Genomic DNA, 23,232 nt, shown 5'->3' on the forward strand with positions numbered 1-23,232 from the left:
ATTTTTCAAAGTCTTTTGCAGACCCACACAGCAGATGAAAAAGGCCCCACAACTTGACATTCAATACTGATTTATGTTCAGGACATGCAACAGCTACCTGGATGTCTGAGCATCAATTCGTTTCCCCTCGCTCTCTTTGCTGACAAAAAAGTTCTTATTTGCCATTTACCTAATATCCCACTCTCAAGAGCTCCAAGATAGCTGCTTAACACAAAGCAGCACATTCCCCTTCCCAGGCTGGGCAGATGGGACACCCTGCCCACAACAAACATTGGGGTTCCCCAGAAATTCAGGTGATATGAGGTTTTTCAGTTGTTTGGTTGGTTGGGGGTTTTTTTCTTTTCCTCACACATCAAACAAGTTGAAAAAACAACACTAAAAATATTTGATCTTCACAACAAAATACATGGCTGTTCCTGCACCTGTGTGACAGAGGAGAAAGCTGGGAATAACTATCAGTATTGCTACCTTTAGAATATCTTACAGCAGTTGAAGACATGAAAAGTGCAGGAATGTATTTTCCAGTTTTTTTGATACAAAATAAATCAAATGGCAATGCCAATACAACATTCACTTTAATCGCTAAAAACAGCAAATATGACAACCATTATATTTATTCAAATAGGTGCAGTAAACCCTAGATCACAGAAATCAATCTTCCCTGCAAACTAAAGGAAGTCCAGATACGAAAATCAAGAAAATTTGAACGGGTTTTGCTCAAATATACAAGCCAGAGCATCCAGTGCTATGTTCAGGACATTCATGAAAAAGGTCATTAAAGCAATTTCTTTCAGAACACTAATAGCAGAAAAGTAATGATTGCTAGAAAAGAAATTGAATTTCAGTCTTCCCCATAACAACCACTGTGCCAACTTGAGCTTTTAACTCACTGAGGTGCTTTTGAAAAATAATGATGAGAAATAGACTGTTGTCCTTTTCCTGACCTCTTTCAACCTAACCAAACAGCTCAGATTTTGAATATTCATATTTGATAAATGGAATGAAGCCCTGAGTGTTTTTACCACACTGCCTAGTAATAGATGCATTTGAGGAAATCACATAGTTTGAGGAGGAAAAAAAGGCTAAATTTAACAAATTATTCACTGGAGATTACTCACTTTTCTCTGATGAAAGCAGGAAAATATGGCAGCGTGAACAAAGTTTATAAGCTCAGTCATGTCAGCTGAGCATATTTTTATGTCAAAAAGAATGAATTATAAAAGCCACAAAGCAGAATATTAAAATAAATACATTCAGGGGGAAAGACAGCCAAGATTACAACAAAAGAAAAAGACAGCATAGGTAGAGCCTTTTCTGAAAGGACAGAGATGAATTCATCACATTATTTTCTATTTCTAATTAAGAGAAGCACAGGAAAGGCACAGAAATTTTGGTAACATAAAGTAACTATTGTGCTTTCACAATTCTTTTAATGAAGGGGATGGATATATACCTACCCCTGCTGCCATATCTTTTCTTTGACCAGACAATTTTTCCGCAGAGTATCGAGCAGCACTGAGGCAAGTGTGTCCAGTGACCAGCTAGGTGACAAAGTATTTCACAAATAGTTCTTTACCACTGCAGGAAAGCAGAGTAGATTTTCGATTCCTTTTAAATCAAAGGTGCAGTTTGTCTTCAGTGTAGTCAGGAACTGTCCTTTGATGCCACAGCCCATGAGCCCAAGATTGACCATAAATTCTGCTGGCATTAATTTTAGAGATGAGTCCTTAGTATTTTGCCCAAACATGTCCTGTTCTCTCAGGTTTTGGTGTTTCAGTCTACTAGATTACCAGTCCTCTGGTAGTTTTTGGCAAGTTTTTTCAGATGACATACTTTTGACGATAACAGCTAATGAAGTATGTCTGACTCTTCATTGGCTTCACTGGATCTGCCTTTATGACCCCTCAAAACTCATTCACTCTCTTTCTGAGCAAAGAAAAAGATGGAAAAGTGAGGAAAAGAGTGAGAGAAAACAAAACAGATTTAGAGGCTTTAACGCTTGTGTGAAGGACTACTGTAATTTTTGTCCTGTTGTAATTTAACATGGCAAGATGAAAAGAGAGCACTATTATACACTTGCTCAGAAGAGAAAACAGGAGTGTCACATATGGAATAGAAAACAGGAATCACAATATGATCTGGCCAGACTATTCAATCAATTGCTAAAGAAGCCCATCACAAACACTGCGAGGCACAAAGGTGCTGGTTAGCTTACTATGTCTCCCTTTGAGAACTAGAAGGAAGAAATTATGACAAGAATGCCTTCTCCATAATGAAACTACCAAACCACTTCCACATATAAAATAAAAACATTCCAGGAAACATGGTGAAAAAAAAGCAAAAACAACCACATGTCAAGAACTGCTGATATGAATAAAGATAAACTTCTGGTCTAAGTAAGTATGTAATTTTTCTTTCCCTCCCTCCCCCTCAAAAAATTTTTTTGAGGCTGGAGTTTCTAATGCTTGTTCAGACTGTAGTTGAATTCTGACTGAAAGAGTGAAAAAGAGATCTAATCGATATATACCTAAGTGGCTCATGTGCAAGTTAATAGGAAAAGTCAACTTTTCCTACAATCATGAAGATCCTTCCCGTTGGTTTTCTCTGGAGTCAGTGAAGGGTATTTTGCCCCCTGCACTTCAATATTTACTGTTTTCTAATTCTGAAACTTTCAACTGTTAAAAATTTTCCAAGATATTTCATTGTTCAGAATCATCATATAGCATCTCAGATGTGTTTTACCAGCTGTTACTACACTCTTTATTGATGACCAATGCCTCTTTAGATGCAATGTCTTGTGACTTTGAATCTTGCAGTCGTACTTAATACCTTAACCCAGCAAAACAGACCTTTACTTCTTCCATTGCTTGATATCTAAACACTCACTTAGGACTTCAGGAGGGATAAGGAAGTAAAGGGAAGAAGTATCTGAATTAAAAACTAATTTGATTTTTTTTAGAAAAAAACAGTGTGAAAGAGAAGCAGCTAAACTTCAAAACAGGAAAGAAAAGACACATTTGTGTTTCTTGCCCTTTACACAGCATGCATAACATGAAGGACCCTAGTAAGCACATCCGAATCCAAACATTTGGTTTATGAAAGGTATACCAATGGTTTGTATACAATATGAGTACTCTTATATGTTTGTAAAATATATACCCTATGTTGGTGTAATATATATCCCCCGTTGTTTTGTCTGGCAGTAAGCTGATGGGTTCTGAAATCCAGAAGACACTCAACATTCCTGTTACCATGTTAAAAGCTATGGCCTCAGTCTCCCTTCTTTTGGGTGAATTGTCTTGCAACAGGAGGAAGATGTAAGAAAGCCAGCTGAGCTCAGTAGGCATCTATAATACTAAAGACCTTCTCCTTCCTCATGGACAGCACCGGGGGAATGATGTAGAAGTAACAACTGGAGCAGAGTGGCACTGGAGGGGTCCAGAACAGCCTGAGGCTTCCTTACTCTAGGGCTACTCTGGGGCCTAGTTGGCTGAATCGTGACCCTAAAAGATTTGACAGCAGCCTCATAAATGGCTTCAAGTCATGTCAGGACAAAAAGGCCAATGATAGGCCCGCACAGCACTCAGAGACACTCTCAATACAACCAGTCCAGGTTACATGAGGTTGGAGTCTGAACAGCAATGTCAGACAAGACTATTTGGCACAGGAAGAGAAAGTGGTTGGTATTTTGCAATTTATACTTAATATATTTGGTAGCAGCTAGGACAGATTCAGAAACTAAGCCAACATTCTGTGGCATTTGCTGTGGTACAGGATACACTACTAATAGCAGCAGATATTCTAGCACTCACATCGGATTACAGTGGAAAATCAGATACATGATACTACAGAAATACATGAAACATTCATGCCTGGCAGGCTTGGAAAGCATTAGCTCTGACTTAGACAGCAAGCTTAGATCAGCTTCTACTTTTGCATGAATTGATGCATTATCAGTGCACCTAACTTCAAAATGAAGCATGATTATTTTGAAAGGAATTTGCTTTTATAGGGAGATGACTAAATTTGAGTTATATCTTGATAGGCCTAAATTGAGAGCTTCTTCCCATTCAAGCATTTTGATGACACCTAGCTGAGTGGCGATGATGACACCAAGCTGAGTGGTGCGGTTGACACACTAGAAGGAAGGGATGTCATCCAGAGGGACCTGGACAGGCTGGAGAAGTGGGCCTGTGTGAACCTCTACAAGGTAGCGTGTAAGGTCCTACACCTGGGTCAGGGCAATCCCCAATTTCAGTACAGGATGGGGTATGACGTGATTGAGAGCAAGCCCTGCAGAGAAGGACTTGGAGGTGCTGGATGATGAGAAGCTCAATGTAAGCTGGCAATGTGCACTCACAGCCCACAGGGCCAACTGTGTCCTCGGCTGTGTCAAAAGAAGCGTAGCCAGCATGTCTAGGGAGGTGATTTTGCCCCTCTATTCTTCCCTTCTGAGACCTCATCTGGGGTATTGTGCCCAATTCTGGAATCCTCAACATAAGAAGGATATGGAGCTGTTGGAATAGGTCCACAGGAGGGCTACAAACATGATCAGATGGCTGGAGCATCTCCCATATGAGGACAGGCTGAGAGAGTTGGGGTTGTTCAGCCTGGAGAAGAGAAGGCTCAGAGGAGATCTTATAGCAACCTTCCAATACCTGAAGGGGGCACACAAGAAAGCTGTGGAGGGACTATTTACAAAGGCTTGTGGCAATAGGACTAGGAGGAATGGCTGATCTAGTGGGACATGTCCCTGTCCATGGCAGGAGGTTTGGAACTAGATGATCTTTAAGGACCCTTCCAACCCAAACTATTCTATGATATTCTCTGGCTTGGATGCCAGGCTTAATATTGGACAATGAAACAGAGGGAGAGGGAAGGGCAGGTTTAGCCATAGCTTTGTCCACCCTCTTTTCCAGCCAAAAAAGAATAAGTTGTTTTGTGAACATAATATGAATATTGTACTTTATGAATGTGAGTACCATGGCCTGCTCCTTTCTGCAGATCAGTTAGAACTCTGAAAGCTACATTCATCCACCACACTGATCCAGCAGTGATGCAAACCACTTCCCACTATAAGTCAACATTTTACATTTTATTTCTGGTCTTCTGCTATACTGCTTTTTATGCAATTCCCATCTAGGCCTAAATTATGACTGGATGCTCTGGAAGAAAATAATTTGTGGCTCCATACCTCAAATGCCTTCTCCTTATCTTCTCAGTATGCTAGGAATAAAAGTCAAGACAAAGTCTACCCCAGTAATAAAACAACATGAAAATAGGACCAAGCTAACACACAAAAAGAATTACACAGCCATCGGGGAGTGAAACCTGGCAGTTAAGTACTGTGTATAGTCTTCAGAGAGAATATTGCACATCAAGGTGCTCATTTCTTTGGAGTAGCGATATGTTGCTTCATAAAGTTTCTTCCCTGTGGATTCCCAAATTCATTCTGTCCCATATTGTCTGCTCTCTTACCACCAAAAGAGATTTTCTCTTAATATATTTTCAAGTTATTGCAAATATTTGCAATCTATTGGAGTACTTGAACTTTCATCACAGAAAAATCTGTTAGAGATGAGTGAAGCAGGTTGGATAAATCAGGACTGAATGTGATGATTTGTCAAAACTCAGACTTCAGAAAGTATCTTCTGACTTTCTTGCTAAAGATTGCTTGATTGTCTTCCAGGGGAGGTGGTTAAAATATGTCCAATGTTAAATTTCATCAACAGTATTAGATTTACACAGGCTTGAAAAACTCAGCAAGTTTAGAGGCTCATTTCTCAGATCAAAACAGAAACCTAGCTAATGTACAATGAAACAGTTCTGTCTGCTTCTCAGAATTTTTAAAATCTTTGAGATTTTTTTATTGTGAATTTTAATAACAATTTTAAGTAATATATGTACTGCATGTACAGTAGCATATCTTCTCTTGGTAAAACAGATTTTTTTGTTCTTTCTAGCCCTCGAAACATCTCTCACAGTAGGTTTAAATTCCTGGGAGAACAGACTTTTAGTTGTTATGTATCTGCTATGAGCTTTGAAACATATTCCCACAAACCACTGGGGACATGATATCCCTGATGAATTTGACTTGCACTGGCTTGTCTCTTGACTTCAATATTTTATCTGCTGTGTATGTAACAACTTTGCAGGCTCAAAGAGTCCATATTTTGTTGTCTGGCAACATAACTGTCTTATGGATACACTTAACTGAACTAATACGTTTGATCATAAGCCTATTGAAGGTTTTTATATATAAACTGTATTCTAAACTGCATTGGTAATGTCAATCTCCTTTGAGGCTAAGTCATTCTATGTCATATTTTCCATTTTTGGAGGGAGGACAATAGTGTCGGTGCTATTCTTAGCTACTGTTAGAGCTGGCTGGAGAACTACAACTCTATTCGATAACAACATTCAAAGTTTTCATTTTTTATTCCTTCCTCTCAGCTCTGGAATAGAAAAAGCCTTTTGAAGGTTGCAATGAAGCTGCTTTGTGGTAAACAGCCATTTTTAGAGCCAAAATTTGAACAATCACTCTTTTTCTCAAGAAAGTCTTAGGAAATCTGGTTTTCTGATCATAAAATCAAAAAAACAGAATTACTGAATATCTCAAGTTGGAAAGAGATTCAAGGATCTTCAAGTCCAACACCCTGTTCCTCACAGGACTGCCCAAAAATAAACCATACAACCAATCGCATTGTTCAGATGTTCTCTTAACTCTGACCAGCTTGGCGTCATGACCACTTCCCTGTGGATGCTGTTCCAGCAACACACCAACCTCTCAGTGAAGAACCTTTTTTCTAAAATTCATTCTGAACTTCCCCTGCTACAGCTTCATTCCATTGCCTCATGTCCTATCACTGGTCACCCAGCACCTTCTCCTCCCCTCTTCCACTTCAGGAAGCCATGGACTGTGATGAGGTCACTCGTCCAAGCTGAACAAGCAAAGTGACTTCAGATACTCCTTGGAAGTCTTGCCCCTGAGGACTTGCAACATCTTGGTTACCTTCCTCTGGGCACACTCAAAGAGTTTGATGTCATTGTTATATCAAGGCACTCAAAACTGTACACAGTTCTCAAAATGAGGCTGCAGCACTGCAGTGTAGAGTGGCAAAATCACCTCCCTCAACTGGCCAGCAATGCTGTGCTTGATGCATCCCAGGACACAGCGGTCCCTTTTAGCTGCGAGAGCACACCGTTGGCTCATATTCAACTTGCCAAGGCCAGCTCTGTCCTTTTGACAGAAATGCAATGCAGTTACTGTCTGCTGTGGTTAAATTGCAGATTGAGTCACATGGAATCCTTCAGGTTTGAAATATTCAGCCCTTGTGAGCTAAACTATCTTACCCCACACATTGCTGCTGTCCTTTTAGATGGGTAATATGTAAATATTTCTGATACTATATTGTATATAGTGAACTCTATGACATAAAGAATGTTTTGCCCTTTAAGTTAAAATGTAGAACTCAAGCATTGTGTTTACTAACAATCTGAACTTCGTAATCTCTTCTATAAGGTAACAGAACTGCACACTTCCAGTTGAACATATCTTTTTTTTAATTTATGGCAAAGTGCAATTACAGTTTAAAGGGAATATTTATGTACATTAGTTAACAACATCATTGCAACTTAGTGCATCAACACTTAATTAGTGTAAGCAAAAGTGACATAATCACTACAAGGCATGCATTACCCATAATGTGAGGTAATTTCATGCACTATGCACATTTTAAATATCTCCTCCATACTTTGCCAGGCTGGATTTCTAAATCAATAGGAGATGTTTGCATATAAAGACACCTTAACTTATTTTCCATCTTACTTGAATAGAGTGTTGTCCAGCAATAGAGCAAAAGCCTTTCTTCCCCTAAGGAAAGTCGAACCAACTTTCAAAGTGGTAAGTTTAAAAGCTGCTTGATTTCAAAACAGTACAACTGTCTATGTGAACAGTATGGTAAGTTTTCTAATAAATTAATGTACTTTTTGTGCTTTTTCCACAGAACTGTCAGCCTTAATATGCTAATGTTTCTCTTCTCTAAGCCTAACTATGCTTTTCGGTCCAGTCCTCCTACTTGCATGAAATGGCATTTTAAGCTAATAGTAAAGCCAGTGGTTTTGTCAAAATTCAATAGGTCCCAGAAAACCAGCTGTTACAGTAGCTATGATGAACCAGTGGACTAATGAGTATACAGGGCACCTGGGGCTGAATAGATCCATCTGTACAATTAAAAATTTAGCCACTCATTCTCTGATTGATTTTGTTTTCTACTTTATGAGAGGATTATCTCTTGGATTTTATTTTCTGTTTGAGAGGGAATGATGGTATTATGTATTATCAAACATTAAATGTACTTTGCATCTTAAGAAAAAATCTAGAGACAGGGAAAAAAATATACATATCTTCCTTCAGGATAATTTGCAGAAGTTGCATACAATTAAATAGAGGAAAGAAGGAACCAAGCAGTCTTAGAAAGTTTTAATATTCCCTTGTCATGTTACATAAAGGGCTAAAAATCTTCAATATGATTACTGTTTCCTGCCTAAAACCCAATATCACATGCAGCAATTAGTGGTTAATAGTCCTCTTGAAGGGATAATCTAAACTTAAGATCATCTTTTCTTCCCATTATCTACAACTTACTGTAAGTAAGATCCGATGTTTAAATATCTGGAAGAGATTAGGATCAGATATCTTTCTCTGCTTTTGGGGGGAGTGGGGGATGGATGTAGTTAGCACAGTTGACAGAATTTTATATGTAATCCCCTCACTGTTGATCTTTCCTAGTCAGTTAAAACAGGGGAATATATTTCTGCTGGAAAATGTTCTTTCTTATCCTATAAAGACTTCAGCAATAATGCATTGATGTTCAAAAGTTTCTTTAAAAAAATAGAGAAAAAATAATAATTAGACTGAGTGGTGACATTTTTTCTATATTGGATCTGACAGTTTGATTTTTTTATTGCAAAAATACTTTCATTATTGATTTTAATTCTTGCTATTATGACCTGAATAATTTTTAGACTAAAACTGAACACTTTCCTTCGAAACCTTTTTTCAAAGGTAATTCAAAAATACTAATGTCAATAGGAAAAAATCCAGTGCCTATACAAGTCCACCTGCAAGCTTACTGAAAGACTTGGTATAAATGCTTATAGAATCAAGACCTTCAAATAGCTATTTTGTTGTTTACATAAATCTAATTTCTTAGGTTATTACTTACCAAGAGCCATTAACATAAGCACACAGCATTACAACTAGTTATTGTTTGAAAAAACACTTATGCACAAACCTGTTTAGAAATTTTTGATTGTCTCTGATGTGAACCTGAATTTTTTATACGTACTGAAAAAGTTAGTCTAGCAGTCATCAAAATTTAGGAAGATAATGTAACTAGAAGCACCAACTGTTTGGGGACAATCCAGTGATAGTTAAAACACCTGACTTCTCTCAGGTCCTTTATTTAAATCACCCACAAGAAGTTATATCTGGAGAAAGCTTGATAGATTGCACAAGAAGTCCCACCATAAAGTCCTCCCATATATTTACTGAACTCTACCAAGACAAGCTGAAGGATTTGTCATGCTACACAAAGATTTGTACGTTCCCTATGCCAAGGCTATTCTAAAATATCAGTTTTGTCATGATCAGAAATATTCACATTCGTAACCCTTGTTTTGCTGCATTCCTTATGTCCTCATGTACCAGCAGTAATCTCCATCAAAAAGATTTTCTCAGAGGGTTAATGTAATAATTATTCTAAATACAGAGAATATTATTCACCTGATCTACCAACCCAAAATTTTCTGTGGTCCTCTGATATATCTCCTGTTTCCTAAACCTTTCAGTTGCTCATTTCTGAACTTATTCAATTTGAACACAACTTCCTGAACAACCAGAGCTGGACTAGGTGACTGCTGTCACCAGTACCTTGTACAACAGCATTAATATTTTTACTGAAATTCAGTTTTACTGAAAATATCTTGCTTTATGTATCCTAAATCAGATTAACTGGTTTTTACTGACATAACACATTAATGACTTATGCTGAACCTGAGATCAATGAGCACATCCAAAGCTTTATCCTTCTGTGTTGGGTCCAATGTTGTACCTATCACCTTATAGCTTAATATTTCCTGATTTATTTTAATCTGAAAAATACATTTATAAAAATAAGAACCATAAGGTATGCAAAAGATGAGACATTAGCTTAGAATATGTATTGGTATTTGCCAGAAAGATTATATATATTCTCGTCTGAAAACAAATATGTATATCCAGACATCATTATATATATTCCAGCATGTAAAACTAGTTTTACAGTTTATCATTACTGTTATTATTATTTATGTAATTAAATGCATCCTTCATAGAGCCTCTCTCTCTAACCTATAATGTATTCCTGCTAACTCAGATCTCCTGCTTGACAAGATAATATATTGCTGTCACCCCACTGAATATTAGTATAATTCTGATTTTAGTCTACTAAAATGACAAGTGTAGCTGCTTTATAGCTGCTTTGGACCATAAAACATTTTGAAAGTTATTTTGTCATTGAATCAGCACAGGAGCATATATGCATGAAGATTTGGCATTTAGTATGTGAGGTGGTTTTGCCCCTTTTCAGTTGTGGGAAATTTGGCTATAAATTTTTCATGACATAGTTCTTTTGTCTGTCAGCACCTTTTACTTTGGGAAAAAAAAATCTACTTGACAGCCACTTTGAGCCTGCTCCTCCCGAGCCTTTAGTCATCACATGAAAAATGTTTAGGAAAAATAAAATAAATAAAAATAGTATAGACAAAAAGAGAAATTTAAGAAAATATTTCATTTTTCATTGTTCCTTCTTTTAAAGGACTATATGTAAGATGGTTGTTATCAGGTAAGATGAGGAAAATTTCAGAGTCCAGCAAGAAAGTAGAAGAATATGGTTTTAGTTGTCGCAGAGTCCACTGGATTGTCTGTGTTCTACTTTACTTCCAGACCTAAAAGCCTTCCCTTTGGAGGAATGACACTGAGAAACAGAAAGACCTTACTTCATCAAAGAACAATACCTGTGCTTAATCCTATGAACAGTGATAACTTCCACCCATTTAGCAGAGCCTGTTATGATAAAGTTAGGTGTATACAGATATAGTTACAGGTTGATACCAAGCTTAGGCTTCAGGATTAACAGATATGCATTGCACTGCTATTGTTACAAATAAAACAAATGTAACAGTAGCTTCTTCTGTAGATATGAAACAAGTTTTGTGTATAGGTAATTAGATCATGAAAAGGGAGAAAGAAATATATAGTTAAGTGCTCTTAACATACAAGAACAATGTAACTACAGAAACAGCTGTATGGAAGTAGTCAGCTATGCTGGTCTTTTGAGTATCAGTATGTTTCCTCAGAAAGCATTTCAAAAGTCTCAGCTTCCAGCATTAACAGACCAAGAATGGAGTAACGTTATTTATTAAGACAATTTAGATGTAGGTAGTAGGGGCATAAGTTAGTGGGCAGGTGGTGTGTCGTATTTATGCAAAGTGGACAGTACCTCATGAGATAACATTGTTTTCTGTTTGCAAACAGTACATAACAACTTCTTTTGTTTAATCTAGGGTGATGGTTATTGCCTGTCATCTCTTGACGACTTGCCTGACTGCCATTCCAAGGAAGAGAGTACCTCCATCCTCCCGAGGACATCAGAGCAAGGAAGAAATGACAGCCTGTGTGCAGATCAATGCCACAGAGAAAGCTGCCCACTTTCCTCCAGAGCAGTGCTAGCAGCATTGCTGTCATTTATCTCAACACAAAAAAATCCAGTTTCAGACTTAGTTTGAGAAGAAAGGATTGTTTCCCAGGAAAATAGATAGATAGATAGATAGATAGATAGACAGACAGACAGACAGACAGACAGGTGAACCAAAAAAAACTCCAACCACATTTTAACAACTCCCATCAAACAAGCCATGAATGTAAAACAACACAAACAACACAAATCCAAAAAAGATTGTTTTTAAAAGATTTGCATGCAACTCAAAACTGACAACTGAGTCTCCAGCTTATTAACTACATAGGTCATCCCATGTATTCAATTTTCCCTTTAGATCACTAGAAGATTTTCTAAAAAGTCATTTGCCGGTGTGGCTATGCAATAGTCTATAGTTACTACAAAACAGTGAAAAAACGGGATATCCAATATGAAAAGCTAAAAAAAGTAATAGAACATTAGGTCTTGTAAAAGAAACACCAGTCTTTCTCCTTCTCCTCAAAACTCAAACTTAATTGTCCTGCATGAAATCAGTTGTGCTGCTCAAGGAATGAGGATTTCCCTGTACAAGTTGCTCTCTGCTTTCATCATTATGTACTGGTAGTCCTTCCTTCACAGAATGTTCCCATTCCCACGAACAGAAAGAGGTTACAGGCTCTCTTCATCTAACCAGTGACGGCCGAGAGAGAGTCAGAAGGATGACTCAGGTGCAGGACTATGTTCATAGAATCAGTGAATGGTTTGAGTTGGAAGGGGCCTTAAAGATAGTCCTAGTTCCAACCACACTGCCATAGCCAGGGACACCTCCCACTAGATCAGGTTGCCCAAGGTCCCATGCAGCCTGGCCTTGAACACTTCCAAGGATGGGGCATCCACAGCTTCCCTGGGTAACCTGTTCCAGTGCCTCACCACCCTCATCATGAAGAATTTTTTCCTACTGTCTAGTCTAAATCTTCCTCTCTCCAGTTTACAATAATTCCCCCTCATCCTATCACTACTTGCCCTTGTAAAAAGTCCCTCCCCAGTTTTCTTGTAGGCCCACTTCTTATGGAGGGGACTTACAGAACTGGACACAATACTCCAGGTGGAGTCTCATGAGAGTGGAGTCGGGGGGCAGAATCACCTTCCTTGATCTGCTGGCCATGCTTCTTTCGATGCAGCCCAGGATATGGTTTGCTTTCTGGGCTGTGAGCGTGCCTTACCAGCTCATGTCGAGCTTCTCATCAATCACCATACCCAAGGCCTTCTCCATGAGACTGTCCTCAATCTTGTTGTCCCCCATCCTGTATTGAAACTGCAGGTTGCACCAACCTAGGAGCAGGGCCTTGCACTTGTCCTTGTTGAACCTCAGGAACTTCACATTGGCTTCTTCGTTCAGCTGAAAAGGACTCCAAAGTTATATGCTTAACTCTGCAACCTCAAGCTTTGAATCTGTATATGAAAGAAACTTTCTCATCTTTCTCCTACTATTTTCAGTGTGCATTTTACAATACTTTTGATAAACTTTCCCTTTGCTATTGGATGTCTTCTTCAGCAGATTGGACGTGAGATTCTTCAATCCCTTCCTTGTAGAAATGGAATGGAAGTTGCTATTAATTAGAAACATCTTTTTCTCTATGTGGATTCTCACAGCTTTTTGTAGGTCACTTTTTCCTTTTGATCAATAATACAGTAATATTAATATTAATTATTTTAGAGTTTTCTTTACATTTTGCTGTCCTCACTTTTTTTCTCAGCTGGTAGGCTTGAAAATGTATATGTGCCTAGAGAAATCTACCAGAAGGCTTTCACAGTCCAGTGCGGGGGTTTGCTACTTTGAAGAGGAAGTCAGGGTTAGGAGAAGGTCATTATTTCCTTCTCAAGTTCAGCATTATGCAATGCAGATGTGTTTGTAGCCCAAAGATTGGTCTTTACTGGGTTCTCATTTTTATCAATGGCAAACTGAATGATGGCCTAAATGCAATTCCTCTCAAACACCTTCTAGGCCCAAAGCAGGGACTTTCATCTTTATCACAATTATATTTCAATGGCAAGGCTGATATCACAATAAATGACCTATGATTAACAAGGAAGCCATGAAATGTTGTCTTATGCTTGCACATAGAAACTCCTTTTGATGGCATTTTTGTCATAGAAAAATCAAATATATTATTAATTTCCTATTATAGAAAATACATTCTTCTCATCATCTTGTTATAGACTGACTTCCTATTAAATGTTAGGAGAATTATATCTCTTCCTTACTCAGTCTGTCAATGTCTTACGAAATCCTTCAGAGGAAGATGTATTGGAACAAATTCATATTATGAAACAGAGAAAATACAGCCATTAATAAGTTGCAGCTTGCTTTTTTTACTATCACTGGAATTAGGAGTGACCCCTTAGTGAAATCAACATCTAAGTAAATAAGCCAAATTAATTATTTTTACAGAAAATGCTTTGCATTTCCAGTATTGTTTCTGTTTTCCCTGACTAAACTCCAGGCAAGGAGTAATGCTTTGCAGCTCCAACTCTACAAAATTCCCTCCCCAGCACAACGCATGCCTCAGTCGCAGATACAAGCCAACTCCCACACAGGAGATTTTCTACATCCTGAGATTTTTCTGTTCTCTCTCCATCTTAGTTACTTGTGGAGGTAACTACTAACAGCTCTAACAAGTCTTGCCATGTGCATCAATTTTCATTTCCATCTCTGGATTGTGATAATTTTTATTTGCAAAATAATGCAGATATTATAATGCTTATCTAGAAGTTTCATAGGTTGGATTGATACAGTAAATTCAACAGGTGAAAATAAATATGCTTGCCAAAAACAGAGGGATGGGGAAAAAAACCAGATACCTGAAATGTTTGGTGTTTTTTTTTCCTTTACCTTTAGTTCCTTCCACTAAAAGGTATTTTTCCTCTATTAGGCATTACAAAGACCCTGCAATTGTTATATGAAAGTAAAAGAGAGGAATATAAGGACAAAACTCTGATGAGACGAAAAATGTCATTCATTCACAGTTCAGGTCTAATTATTGTGGGTTGTGTTAACAGGAGAACAGGTGCAGTTCAGCAATAGAACCGCAGCTGATTTTACTTAGCTCAAAATTTCCATAGCTCTAATTTTTGAAAGGATACATGCCAAAAAACCACAGCACTTCACCACATTATTCACTTCAAGGGGCACAGGAGATTTCTTCAGACCCAGCACACCTTTTATTTTTGAAAAGGAAGTATTAGGCTCAGGAAGTTCACCCTTTATGTGAAATTCAGACAGCATCTTCAAATTATTAAAAAAGTCTGCCTATTCCTGATGTGAGGTGTGTTTTTTTATGGTTTCCTCAGGATAGTATGATGCGTCTAAGTGAGAAATCTAGAAGGAAGACAAAAAACGAAGGCTTGTTAGTGAACTGAGTTCTCTGAAGTAAAAATAATTTCTCTTCCTTCAGTTTCCCTGGTTCTCTGGCATGTTTATGTTCTGTAATTTTTGTCACAAGACTTCAAGTAAATCAGTAGAGGTTTGCCTTTCTTGTCAAGCTGTTTGTGTAAAATAAACCACACACTGGCTGCAAGGTTCTCCCCTCCTCAAGACATAAACATTTCAAGCATACACATGCAAACGTGCACACACACACACACAGAGAAGACAGCATCATGCTTATTAAACAAAGCTAAATTCCTCAGCAGTGTGATTGTCAGACACTCAGCCAAACTCATCTTTTTTTCCTTTGCCTTTGCCTCCTCCTCCCCTCCCTCCCCCTCCCCCCACCCCCGCGTTATTCATAGAGACCACAGGTGAACCAGGAGAAAATTATTACACTGTGATGACTGCTGAAATGATAGAAAGTAAAGAAGATAGATTATCATGGTGCTGACATGATTTGTATGGATTTCCAGAATTAAGCTGTTCACTTAAAGTGACCATCTTCTTTGCACCCACGATATTGCAGTTGCCCTAGTAATAACCTTCATCTACACTTGTGAGCCAAGTGAGCAGAGCACGTTTCCCATTACCTGTCAAGCGAGTATGTAGAGTTCTTCTGGCCTCGAAGTAATAGCAGGGCTGCTGGTGAACAGAGTAATAAACACCTACTGAGAGGGATGTAGCATGAAAAGATCTCATCACCCGCCATTAGCACACTGATGAATAATGCAGCATTTTCAGTGGCAGATGTCAGGGGTGGGAGGAAGAATCACTTCTGTAAATGCTCTGGTGAGCACTTCAGCACAAAGTGAGAGGTGATAGCAACAGATGCATGTGACAAAATTACACTTGCTATTGTATCTTAAATGAAATGGGAACATTTACTTCACAGATAGCTGGCAGGCTATCTTTCTCTCTCTCCCCATCCACACTGCACCCCCGTCTTTTTTTTCCATCACAGTCAAAGGATGCCGCAAACTAGGAAACTAGTTCATATACTCCTAAGCATTTACGGCTCCTGACTTAACCATTGTGTTGCTTGGCTGTTCAGCCAGTTAAATGCTCTTTCCTGAAAACCCAAACTTGCAAATTGTTTGAATATACAAGACTTGATAAAATAAAAATATTATTTCTATAAATTCCCCTACTACAGCATATTTCATTTCTCTCTTTCAAATAATCTACAAGCCACTGATTAAGTGAAGTTGCAATTCCTGGTTTTCATGCAATTAAACCCCAAAGAGGTTCGGGCAAGAAAAAAAAAAGGCTTGCTAATGTTAAAGTTACCAAGAAATCTCCTATTACTGCCCCATTCCACGCACCCCTTTTGCTTCTGCAAATGAGGCAAAGAAGTGATATAGCTATAACATGGTTGGTTTCTTGCTGTGATTCTTAAAATATGGCAGTCCTTCTTGTCTAACTCAAATTAAAGTAGGTAATATTAATTGTAGAGGATTTTTATTCATTTGACAGAAATCACAAACTCAGATCAAGTTCTTGTAAATGATGAAAGGTGTTGTGTGACAGAGGGAATATAAGACTTCAGAGCTGCTACAGAGACTGAATTCCCTGAACTTACAAGGAACAGCCCTCAGAGAGAGCCCAGTTGAATTCTGTGTAAGGTTTAAGCCTGCCTTTCTTGCAAAGAGAGTCCCTTAGAATCCCTTAGTTATGAACGAGGTCCAAGATCTGTCATATCTAACACCTACATATACTGGGAGGTGGGGGAGGAGGAGTATGAATTCACAGCCAAAAATATTATTGTGTGATTGAAATATTATTCTTGGCACATGTTATCATCTTGACTGTGGAATCACTGATTCAGATGAATTAAAGCAACAAGTCCCAAAGCTGAAATGTTTCCTGATTAAGTTTCTCTTCAGATTTCTCTTTCCAGTGGTGTTTTGATCCAAATAGCTATTTTTGTTGAATCGATGCCAGTCAGCACAGTAACTGACTAATATCAGAAGTCCTGCCTAACAGATAAATTGATGCCACAAATGGTGGTATTTTAATAGAGAAAAAGACTTGAGCTCCTGGACATCTGCACTCTGGAGGACGTCAAGGCTGAGTACACAACAATAATGATACATTTGATTACTGCAGGAAGATGAGAAGAGAAAGGAAGAACTGTTGAAAACAAGAGATTGGGAATCACAGACTTATGGAAACACAGAATGATTTCACTTGAAAGGAACCTTAACGATCATCTATTTCCAACCCCACTGCCACGAGCAGGGATGACTCAGGTGCAGGACTATGTTCATAGAATCAGTGAATGGTTTGAGTTGGAAGGGGCCTTAAAGATAGTCCTAGTTCCAACCACACTGCCATAGCCAGGGACACCTCCCACTAGGTCAGGTTGCCCAAGGTCCCATGCAGCCTGGCCTTGAACACTTCCAAGGATGGGGCATCCACAGCTTCCCTGGGTAACCTGTTCCAGTGCCTCACCACCCTCATCATGAAGAATTTTTTCCTACTGTCTAGTTTAAATCTTCCCCTCTTCAGACAGAAGCCATCCCCCCCATCCTATCACTACTTGCCCTTGTAAAAAGTCCCTCCCTAGCTTTCTTGTAGGCCCCCTTCAGGTACTGGAAGGTCATTATAAGGTCTTCTCAAGGCCTTCTCAACTCCAGGCTGAACGACCCCAAGTCTCTCAGCCTGCTCTCACAGCAGAGGTGCTCCGTCTGATTATCTTTGTAGCCTTCCTCTGGACCCATTCCAATACTTCCATATTGTTTGTATGTTGAGGATAACAGAACTGGACACTATATTCCAAGTGGAGTCTCATGAGACCAGAGTAGAGAGGCAGAATCATCCCCCCTTGACTTTCTGGTCACACTTCTTTTGATACAGCCCAGGATACAGCTGGCCTACTTGAACTGTGAGCATGCATTGATGACTCATGTCAAGCTTCACATCCATCAGCACCCTCAAGTCCTTCTCTGCAGAGCTGCACTCAATCACATCATCCGCTGAAATCGGGGATTGCCCCGACCCAGGTGTAGGACCCTGCACGTGGCCCTGTTGAACCTCATAAGATTCACACAGGCCCACTTCTCCGGATTCTCCAGGTCCCTCTGGATGACATGCCTTCCTTCTAGTGTGGCGACTGCACCACTCAGCTTGGTGTCCTCTGCAAACTTGCTGAGGGTGCACTCGATCTTACTGTCTATATCATTGATGAAGATATTAAACAGCACTGGTCCGAGTACATACCCCTGACAGGCACCACTTGTCATGGAATGCTTAAGAGCCTTTCTGTAACAAGCTAGCCACAAGATGGCATAAATGTTGTTGGCTCAGAAGGGTCCTGTTCATATTCATGTGCACTGCACAAGCCACAAAGTAAATGTTAAGTCAGACAGCCTTGTTGTTCCCCTTCTGCAAGTCATGTACACATTTAGATTTTCACAGTTATCTGACTATAAAAGGCTACTGGAGGATAATGGAACGGTATTAAAGAGCTTTTAAGGGGTTGAAAAAATTCCTCCATCATTAAACAGGATTCTGGAAAATATATTTCAGGGTATGATCTCTCTTCTGGTCACCTTATGGTTGCAGTTGTTGTCGCCCAAATTCCCTTTGCATTGCCTGCTCATACACATTTCAAAGACCAGCACTCTTCTGTTAGCCAGGGCTGAGTCAGAAATAGAGAGTGAGACTTAGAGAAGGATGCATTGCTTCAGCAAGAACTGTGTGATGAGAAATACAATGGGTTTGGGAGAAATCAGTATAGCTGCAACAAAATGAAAAAAGGAGATGAATGAACTATATAGCAGAGGAAGGAAAATAAAAAGCTAGGTAAGAAGACCGTTTCTGATTTCCTTTAAATGATAAAGCATTAGAAGTTATTAGAAGCAGAGTAGGCAGAGCATGTACCCCAGAAGAAAAAGAGAATACTGTTTAAGTATTTAAGGGGCTCTCCAGCCCCTTCACTAGCTTTGTCGCTCTTCTCAATATATAATCAACATGTAGCAGGGATAATCAGTACAAGGAAAATACTCATAATAATCTCATACACACTCAGTTCTTATTAGAACAGGGTTAATTTGAAGCATGATTTGAACACAGGGCAGAATTGAGAGAAAGAGTGACATCATTATCAGTAAATCTGACACACTGGTGCTGTGCCTCCTAACAGAAAATTTCAAAGGCTGTGTGTAAATAAGGCCAGTCCTCTATGTAAGAGTCCCGAATAAACCGGGAAAAAGATTATTACCTTGTCCATGTCACCACCCAGCTTATTCCTCTGGACCGCACTTCTACAGAATCATTTGTGCCAAACCCAAGATATAAATGCATTTTGGTTTGTTTGCCAGAAGTAGTGCAGCAAACAATATTCTTGTAAATACTGTGGGTGGAATGGGAATGTTGTTGAAGCAGAGTGAAAAGATATACCTCTTCTAGATACTGGCTCAACTTTCCTGGAGATATTCCTTGGATAAACCATGATTTTGCATTTAAAATGTAAAGTGAAAAAGAAATAGTATAAAGTGGAAAACAAATGCTGCCATAGAAAGAAAAAGTAGTGGCTTCATATGGTCTCTTTTTCCACAGGACAAGAGGTTGAGGTTCTTTAAAACTTCAGTTCTAACTGTTTTGCAAAGTATATACCTGCACGGAAACCTGCTGTATTATATTTCTTTTTTACTTATAACTTCATAGCTTTCTAGGAAGGAAATATAACTTACCTACCTTTTTAAACTTGTAAATCTTCATTTTTGAACTTACAGTTTGATATACTTATCAACAGGTAATGTTCCCAGATGTTGTATAAATATAATTTTAATCCAGAATTCAATCCTGGAAATACATTAAGAGCTAAAAATTTTGATAAAAAGCAACATTTGCCATGTGTTTTGTGCCCTAGTATTATTCCCGCAGATGTGTAAGGCTAAAAGGGGCCACCTATTACTGTAGAGATGTAGCTAAAAAAATCTCTCAAGCTGCCTGTAATAATCTCCATTATGTATAATGACCATTTTGATAATAGTCTTTAGAAGAGGTAATGGCCCTGCTGAATGGTTATTACCTGTCTGTTCACACTGGAAGCAAGATGCAGAAGCCAAAGGGGACAGTGAAATGGTCCTTGCAGTGCAGTCTGAAGGAATAAGAAATATTTAACAGAATGCAAGAAACAGACAAGCAAGCACCTTTGATTGTAAAATTGTCTGCAGTGGTGCAGTGAGCCATTGCGAACTTTGAGAAATAACAAAGATATAAAATACTAATCAGTAACAATAGGAAAACTATCACTATGAAAGTTATTTTAATTTTAAGTGTCACAAAGTCTGTTAGAAAATGAAATATATCTAAATGTTATAGTTTGGTGTGTTATTGGATGTTAAATGTTTTTATACTCTAACCCTATACCATGCCATAAGAGCAATATCACATTACCCCAGAGGCACCTCTGCACAAACTAAAGGTCAAAAATGTTTACATCTTCCACAAAATCACTGCAGAAGTATCCCTATATACAAAAATATAGGGTTATAAAAACAGCAAGTAAATCATTGAAGAGCTGTAAGACTCAGACTGGCCTGTAATACAGACAGAATTGTCTTGTAAACTAAGGCTGAGCATAGAAAATCCTCTGTCACAAAACCATCAAGACCTCAGCAACTTAGGTCACCTCTGCCCAGGCTAAATGACCAGCCACAGAAGTTAACTCAATTCTGATCCATGAAAAATTATAGCTTTTTTCAAGCAGAGACTGTCTTTAAATCCTGCACCATGGTTAGTAAGATAGCTGTGACCTGTGGGATTTATTGTAGATTAAAACTGCATGCAATGAATAATTCCTGAATTATGGAGATGTCAAATTATGAATTATCTTATTCTGGCCTTATGCTTAGAAGTTTATTGGGAAATTATTCCCCTCAATAAAATTGGATTAAAGACATGCTGTCACCAGGCATTTCAAAGCACCCATCACCTTTATGAATGCCTCATCTTCATTGTCATAAAACTCTGTTAATACTTGCATAATGTCAATAATAATTAACTCTATTAATAGTAATTTATTTGATGAAGTTTAGCCAATCAGTGATCTCATGTTCAGATTTAAGGCAACAGTAGATCCAGTAGGAATGTAATTGTCTGAAAACATCCCCAGTGAAACTGAGAGCAAAACTGGAGTAAAAGAGACTATCTAGAATAGCACCAATAACATAGACCCTCCCATTTATCAGGAAAAAATATGACTAGGAAAGAGCACATACATTCTGATTTACAACAGGAAAATTAAACAATCTCATGATGCCAGTTTCACCTAAATTGAACACTATACATCCCAGCAGAGCTCTGACATTCTGAGTTGTGCACATGGGTGTGAACTTGCAGTAACTTTTTGAAAATCAGTGGGATAGTGGCTTTATACGAGGTTACTGGAGACAAGGATATGGCACGGTTTACCGGCACCTGAGATCACATTTGGATGCCAAAACTAAATCTCAGACAGAAGATATCCATCAAGGCTTTTTGATACAAGTATAGAAGACAGATAAAGCAAACAACCAAAGACACATGTAAATCAGCAGAAACCATGATTCTACTATCCCGATCCTGGCTGACAACTCATTTGCCACTGTGAAACCTAGCAGTGGGGCACCGGACCAATTTCTCTTTGATTATGTAACACTGAAGTTCAGGAATCCATTCTGAAAAGCTTGAAAGGATTGAGCTACTTACTGGGTCCGTTGCTCACAGCCACCCTCCGGCAAGAGGATTTACCCACTTCTCTGAACAATCCAACAACCTAAAAGCCTTCCTTCAATTAAAGTAATACACAATGGAACAGCTACTTACAAAATGCAAGGTACTGAGTTAATACTGATTATCACAGAATGAGTCTATCTAGATATCTGGTTACATCAATGGTAATCTTCTCTGTTGTGTATCTCTGTGCTACAGGCTAGTTCAACATATGTGTCCTGTTTCTATTGCATAGCTCCTTCAGGTAAGAAGTACTCCCAAAGCTGCCTTGTAAAATTAGGAAAACACTTCAGTCAAGATCATCCCTCCTGAAGGCTTAGGAAGGAAAACCAGGGGAAAACTGCAGAGGGTAATGCTTAAAAAGTGCAATCATTTTGCATTTGGAGCGTGACCTTTGTCCATGGGTAAGACAAAAGAAGCTCAGGAAAGCTAAAGAATAAGCCATTTGAGATGAGATTTCTTTTCCTTATTATATCATTCTCTAGGGGTCTTTTAAGAATAAAAAGTGTCACCATGAGAGTTTCCCTAAAAAGACTTAGAGGAAATTCTCAGAAATACTCCAAGGACCCTGAATTCAAACTGGAAGTATGCCCCTGGGCGCCAACATGGGTGAGAATTCATGAAGACTGGAATTCTGGTCCCAATAGCTCTTGCCAGTGTCAACAGGGAACCTGCAACAGTGTGGGGCTATTGGTGAAGTCATCACACAGGAACTGTGAAGTAGAAGCTGACCTACAAGCTAAAGTATTTTATTGATCACTACTGGCTCCTCTAGATGAGTTTTCCAGGACAGCAGTGCTGTAGAGCTTCTCTGACTTGCATAGAGCAAAATGGATTTGCCCAACGCCAAAGGAACATACAATCAGATGCTGGGAAGGAAAGGCGGTAAAAAAGCAGTTGCAATATATGCAGACTTCTTTCTCTATGGGCAATAAAATTTCAGTCGTGTTTCTCAGATGAGCAGAATATGATTTACCAGTTACTGCAGTGAGTTGCTTTTACAAACCCTGTAGGTGTTCCATCAACAAGAAACAAATAAGCTTCTCTTTACAGCATTCAAATAATTAAAAAAAGATTAAAAAGAACACTCGCTAGCATTAGAAACAGGCAACATCTATCCAAAATAATGAATATACACCCTTGAAGCACTGCTTCCAAATACTACAAGGTATTTTTCTGTTGTTCACAGGAACAGTAGTTCAATGGAACTGTATGAAATATTTTTCAAAGTCCCAGCTATCATTGCTTTTCCTGTTTACAGACATCAGAATGTCTGAAGAAAATCAGACAATAGTACACTTAAAAGTCGGGTTAATTTTGGACTTTTGTATGAAATGAAAGAGA

The sequence above is a fragment of the Phaenicophaeus curvirostris genome, chromosome Z (assembly GCF_032191515.1).
Source record: "Phaenicophaeus curvirostris isolate KB17595 chromosome Z, BPBGC_Pcur_1.0, whole genome shotgun sequence".
NCBI classification, from domain to species: domain Eukaryota; kingdom Metazoa; phylum Chordata; class Aves; order Cuculiformes; family Cuculidae; genus Phaenicophaeus; species Phaenicophaeus curvirostris.